This window comes from Carlito syrichta, unplaced genomic scaffold (assembly GCF_000164805.1).
Source record: "Carlito syrichta isolate Samal-C Ts95f unplaced genomic scaffold, Tarsius_syrichta-2.0.1 Scaffold314116, whole genome shotgun sequence".
NCBI lineage: Eukaryota > Metazoa > Chordata > Mammalia > Primates > Tarsiidae > Carlito > Carlito syrichta.
Window position 1 is genome coordinate 233404 of NW_007258212.1, and position 7180 is coordinate 240583.

Below are 7180 nucleotides of genomic sequence, written 5' to 3' on the forward strand. Positions count from 1 at the left end.
CACAAGAAACATTCTTTGTGGTTTGGTTTATTCACAAACAAAGCTTAAATCAATCTAATGTCCATCACTGGAACTATATTTAATTAAACTAGGCTATAACCACACAATTTCTATGTAGACATAAAAAACAATGAGGTAGCTCTGCTTGAGATGATATTAGAATATCTCCAGTCCGATGTTATTCGATTTTTGCAAGTATAGAACAGCATTACAGTATGTTCCCATTGGTGTCTTGACAGAGATAAGTGAAAACATATGCAAATAGACAAATATATACACTAACATCTATATATACCATAGGCATATAGATATGTCACATCTATATACAAATATTCTAGAAGGATACATAAACTATTGGTTGCTCCTTCTGCAGAGTTATTTCTTGAGTAAACTTGGTTTTCTTTTTCACTGCACGGCACAGTTTGGATATTTGATCTTGAGTATAGGCTTTCTATGTAATGATAATAACATCAGTTCTTCAGAGAACTAGCTAGTAGCAGCTAAGAATCTAAAAGTCCAGTTATACAAAGATATAAATGAAAATCTATTAGAATGTCTTTGCCTTCTAAGAACCTTTGAAACCATTAACTTCAAAATAAATCTTCCATTCTATAACTGTAAGAAAATCAAAAGAGTAATTATAATGCATCTTGAATCATTTTTTCCTGGTCCTGGATTCCAAATAACTTATAAAGTTTGGAGGGCTGTGCCATCAACTTCACTTTTTAACGCCTGAGATGTCTTCACCTTGTTTGTAGTATCATATAGTGGATTGCTCTTTTCAATGTAGCTGGCATAGGGCTGCATTTCATCCTAAAAAGGAACTCAAAGTCAAAATCAGTTCAAGAAACCATTATAGAAACTACCTGTGCCCACAACTTTAGTATCTAACAAGAATGCTAGTAGTCGTGTCTCTGGGCTTATATAAACATAAGAATGTGACTTTGGCAATAACCGTTAAATTACAAACATCATTCTTCTCAGACCTGGAAATGACAATACAGAAATTCATATGGAAACATAAACGACCACAAAGAGCCAAAATAATCTTTAGTAAAAGAAACAATGCAGAAGGCATCACACTTCCAGACTTCAAATTTTACTATAAGGCTACAATAATCAAAACAGCCTGGTATTGGTACAAGAATAAGCATATGAGCCAATGGAACAGGACAGAGATTCCAGAAGCAAAGCCCCAATTTCTCAACCAACTCATCTTTGACAAAGCCTACGACAACAACCATTGGGGAGAGGAGAACCTATTCAGTAAATGGTGCTGGAAAAACTGTTTGATCACATGCAAAAGATTGAAACAGGACCCCTGCCTATCACCATACACAAAAAATTAACTCTAAATGGATCAAAGACTTAAATACAAAACCTCAAGCTCTAAGAATCTTATAAAATGCAAGAGACACCCTTATGGAAATTGGAACTAGCAATCAATTCCTGATCAAAACTCCAAATGACCATACCATAAGAGATAAGATAGACAAGTGGGACCTCACCAAACTGACAAGTTTCTGCAAAGCGAAAGAACCCATCAAGAGAGCAGGGAGATAGCCTACAGAATGGGAAAAAAATATTTGCCAACTGTATATCTGACAAAGACTTAACATCTAGGATCTACAAGGAATGCAAACATGCCAAAAGGAAAAAAACAAACAGCCCCATTAAAAAGTGGGTAAAAGACATGAATAGACCCTCCTCAAAAAAAGATATATGGGCAGCCAACAGACACATGAAAAAGTGCTCAGCCTCACTAATCATCAGAGAAATGCCAATCAAAACCACATTGAGATACCACCTAATCCCAGTAAGAACGACCACCATTAATAAAACAAGCAACAATAAGAAAAGGATTGACAGTGGTGGGAATTATTGGGGGGGGGAAACAGGGAAGACAAAGGTGGTGGGATTAATGGTAGTCAATATCTGTCTGGGGATGGGGAGACACTCCTTATCAACAAGGGTGCCTGAACGATGCATATTTGTATATCTAACCCTTAACTGTACCACACAATCTTAAAATAAAAAATATGTTTAAAATAAATAAATAAATAAAATAAAACAAGCAACAACAGATGCCAGGAGGATGTGGAGAAAAAGGAACACTTCTACACTGCTAGTGGAAATGCAAACTATTGCAACCTCTTTGGAAGACAGTGTGGCGATTTCTGAAAGAACTAGAAATTGGCCTTCCATATGACCCAGCAATCCCCCTATTGGGAATATACCTGGAGGAACTCAAGTCATTCTATCAAAAAGATACCTACACATGCATTTTTGTTGTAGCTCTATCCACAATAGCAAAAACATGGAACTAATCGTGCTGCCCATTGAAGCTGGACTGAATTAAAAAATATGTGGTACATATACACAATGGAGTATTATATTGCCTTAAAAAAGGACAAGCATATGGACTTAACAGCAACTTGAATGGATTTAGAGTTTATCATACTCAGTGATCAATCATAGAAACAAAGAACAGAGTACCATATGTTCTCACTCATAAGCAGACCTTGAACAATTACCATAACACTATAAGAAAGGGATTGGCAGTAGTGGGAAACTGCCGAGAGGGTGGGGCGGGGATTGGCAATTGGGGGAAACTTCCAGGGGAGAGAGTTGCACACATATCAACAAGGATGCCTGCATAATGAATATTTGCCTAACCCTGAATTGTACCTCACATCTTTAAAATAAAGAAGAAAAAAGCTTAAAAAAGAGAATATGGCTTTGTTCCAATATTTTATCAGAAATATTTGTTGATTACTTAACTCTCCATGTGAAGTGATGGTTGTGTGAAAATAGGAATGGAGATGAATGAAGTGATGTGAGGATTTCAAAGGAGTAAGCCAAAGACTTAGAAAGTTACTTGTTATAAGAGATTAAGGAGCAGGATATATTTTAAATTGGGGTAAGAAGGAAACATTGGTGGCATTGAAAAAGGGAAATCAACAATCAGAGCTGATTTCATGTAGGACAAAAATAGATTCAGTTTCTCCAAAGAAGGCAAACATCATGTGTATTAGGATGCAATTCATGACATGAAAATGTGCATTTGGGTGATGTATAAATAGTACTTGGTAGATCATTAATAAAATAATTATACATATCAGCATTATAAAATCAGGATTTAGTGTTTCAACTAAAGCACTAATATTGACACAAATGACATATGATGTTGCTGGATTTTCAAACTACATAGCTTAAAACTTTACAGATATTCTTTTTGATCTTATCTTTCATCTTACCCCCTCAACAACTGGAGTAGCTTCTGCTTTTTGCAATTTACATTTTCTGTGAAAATTAAAAAAAAAGCTGGAGTAAATGAAGAAAATATTGTTGTTTAGATTAAAAAATTTTTAAGGCAATCTACTATTAACAACTATGGTTTGTTTTTAAAGAAGCCATAATAAATCAGAAAGAAGCTATCATAAATGAATGAAGAATACTGCTTGTGATTAATACCCTCAAATGGAAAAGTCTGGATTTTGGAAAAGTGAAATTATGCAATAGGAACTTGATGCAACTGAATATATATAACACATCTTCTTTGGTACAAATTCAAATTTTAACAATTTCCCAAATAAAAACATTAGCGTGTGTTGTCTATCACAAGATCCTGCCCTAGATGAACTAATTCACCTTGCTTGCATTCCAAAGGACCCTAGCAAAGTCCCTCTCAACATTCAAAGTCCACCAAGTCAAACATCTTCAGGATATTCTTCATGATTGTGGGAGATTTGATGTTAACAGCCTCATATAACTGATCGATCAATTCCATATTTCTGAATCTTTTCTAGAATAACATAGCTGAAGAGAAAAAGCATTCATCAGTCAATACCTGCAGCCACTGATTTTCAAACTCCAAATGGATCCCACCATGATCAACAAAATAGTAGAACGGATGATATAAATATATAATTTTGCTGATATTTTGGTACCTGTAAGTATAGACAGAAAAGTATAGGATTCAAATGTGGTGCACTCAAACAATGAACCATTATTTAGCACAAAAAAGAAAGGAGCTATCAAGCTGTGAAAAGACATGGAGGAACCTCAAAGGAACATTGCTAGGTGAAAGTAGCCAGACTGAAAAGGCGACAGACTGTATGCTTCCAACTATATGACATCCAAGAAAAGCAAAAGTAGGGAGAAGTAAAAAGATCACTGGTTGTCATGGGATTGTGGGGAAGGAGAGATGACCAGGTGGATCACAGAGGACTGTTAGGGAAGTGAACCTATTCTGATACTATAATGGTGAATACATGTCATTTTGCATTTGTCCAAACCCATAGAATGTACAATAGCAATAGTGAACCCTAATGTAAACTATGGTTTGGGGTTGATAACAATGTATCAATATAGATTTCTCAATAGTAATAAATATAACACTGTATCGCAGGATGTCCACAGTTGAAGTGGTTGTACTTGAGCAGAGGCAGGGGTTTCATGAGAACTTTCTGTACTTTCCAATCAATTTTGCTTTGAGCCTAAAACTGCTCTAAAAAAAAACTTTATACACACACACACACACACACATATCTTATATATAGAACATATATATGCTTCAATGATGTCTCACAGTATATTAAATTCATTTTTTGTAATTTTATTTTAAATAAATCTGACCCCTTAGTAGTTCAAAGAATTGGTATAATTAAATCGCTTTATCAACACAGACTCCAGAGTTCCCAGCAAGATATCACCTTATGTGAGGTTTTTGTTGCTTTAAGATTTCACAAATAGTGAATTCCCTTAACAGAGATTGAAATTGAGATCTCTGTCACAGTAGGAATAGAGTGTTTCTCACCGCCAACATTCAGAAAAAATGGATAATTGTTAAGAAGGAAGATGGAAAAATAATCCTGATTCTAAAGTCACCTTTCTGCCAGGGCACTAAAACTAAAATGAGTGCATAGCAGCACCTTTATTTATCAGCTGCTAGAAGCAGTATCACCCTCAATCTACAAAGTCAACAAAAGAATTGCTAGCTTGAGAGGCAGAAATTTAAACATACTCCTGGTGTTACATGAATGTGGCTTCCGGACAACCAAAAGAGGCGAAATGGAGACCAAGCAGTTTGACATTCAGTCATTTCACCTTCCTTCCACAGTTGATATTTTTAAGTGTTGGATCTCTTGATATTTTATTTGAAAAACAAGTTTGGTTTTCATGCTAAAACATTTCTTAAAACTGTCTATCTATTTTGATCTCTCTCTCTCTCTCTCTCTCTCTCTCTCTCACTGGCCTTGTACCAGCAGAGGCTAAAGATCCACCTAGCAAGAAAGACACAGAAGAGACTCCTGCACTAGAAGCAACTTTAGAAAAGAAGGTCACTTCGATTTTGAAATTCTTGGAATATGGCATCATGTGGAGGAATTTCATACATAACCAAAGCATAATTCCTCTTCTGATGAGTAGAAGACTGGCTAATGATCTACAGAGTAGAATAAGTACAACAATAAAACTTCAGAAAAAAATCTAAGTAGAACACATCAAATACAGGGAAAGGGGATATGTAGAGGGATGAAGTGTGGGACTAAAAGCTGAGAGCTCCTTTGAAAGTCTTTATTGAGAACAAGGAGGTCTCCAAGTCCAGCCTCGCCCTGTGCAGCACACCTTACTCAACCAGCAGAGAAAAAAGGAGACTGGTATAGAGAAGATGAACGGGAGAGACAACAGAGTCAAGGATCCAGACATCATGGAGGGTGGGATGAAGTGCTGGACTGAAGAGAGGCATTAAAGGAAAGTCTGAGTTCTCAAGAGAGGGACGCTCACATGCCCACTCACACACATTCACAAGCTCGCCCCTCTCCCTTCCAGAACACTGGTAGTCAGGTTTATCTCTCCAAGACAAGAGACTAGTGAGTTGTTTCTGGAAAGCCTGAATAGCCCCAGAGAAAAGACCTTCAGATACATAACAAATCCACAGTTAATAAACATATATATTTAACTTTTTTCACTGAATTGAAGCTAGCTAGTAGAACTTCCAGTCAACTCTTTAGTACTTACTTTAAAATGAATCCATAGCCGGGGCAGGCACAGTAACTTATGCCTATAATCCTAGCACTTTGGGAGGCCAAGACAAAAGGATTGCTTGAGCTCAGGTATTTAAGACAAGCCTGGGCAACAGAGTGATACCCTGTCTCTACAAAAATCAAAAATTTAGTCAGGCATGGTAGCATGTACCTGTAGTCCTAGCTACTTGGGAAACGGAGACAGATAAGATAATTAAAATTATCTTTCAATTTACCATATCTATTCTTTTAAAAGTATACTACTCATGTGAATTAACTACTAGTGTAGAAGTGAACCCTAAAAGAAGAATAAACCACATTTCTTAACAACAAATGTCCATTATTCCCCTAAACATATCTGTTTATTTGGGGAGGGAGGGGATAAAATGAACACTGGAGAGAGCATCCTTAAGTACAATTTCTCCACACACTCTTTGTCCTTCTTAACATGACTTATTAGAAAGAATGGAAAATCAAATAAAACAAGAAGAATAATTACTGACCAGGAAGAAGCTCTGTGCACAGACTCTTGTTGCCAGTCAAATGGGAGACAGAGCATGTCACGGTAGACACATTGTAACCTTCCCAATGACACGTACTCTCAACAGTCACTGTGCCATTGCCCCAATATTCTGGCTGAGTGACGCAGTCTCCCTCTGGGGTCCAGGAGATCTCCGCAGCTGGCTTCCCTGCAACTGCCTGGCACACCACCATTCTATTCTCTGTTAGAAACAGGGTCACTTCAGGGGGAACTGCAGAGATGTGAGGAAAAAGCCCTTCAGTCTTCACATAAGGCATATGGAATTTAGAGAAACATTAGCTTCAATCTTCAAATGGAGTAAAGTGAAATGTATATGATGTTCCTTACCTAACACTTGGAGGTGATATCCATGTTGGAAATTCCCATCAGGTGTTACCATCTCACACTTGTAATACCCATCATGAATGATGGCCACTGGCTCAATCTGGAGGTCAGGATTCTGATCAGGTCTGGAGGCCCAGGTTATTTGCTCATCAGTACAGCCGGTGTCCTTGATCTCATTTGTTTCTCTTTTGTAAGCTTTTTCACAGGAAGGCTTGTCTCTGAGGTTTATCTCCCACCTTATTAGTACCACGTTGTCAATGTACAGGAGGACAACTGAGCACAGCCTTCT

At 37.1% G+C, this 7180-nt stretch overlaps 1 pseudogene; it reads right to left on the bottom strand.

Annotated features, from left to right (window-relative positions):
• Positions 1–687: 687 nt before the first annotated feature.
• LOC103273664 overlaps positions 688–7180 on the bottom strand; it is an 11004-nt pseudogene continuing 4511 nt past the window's right edge.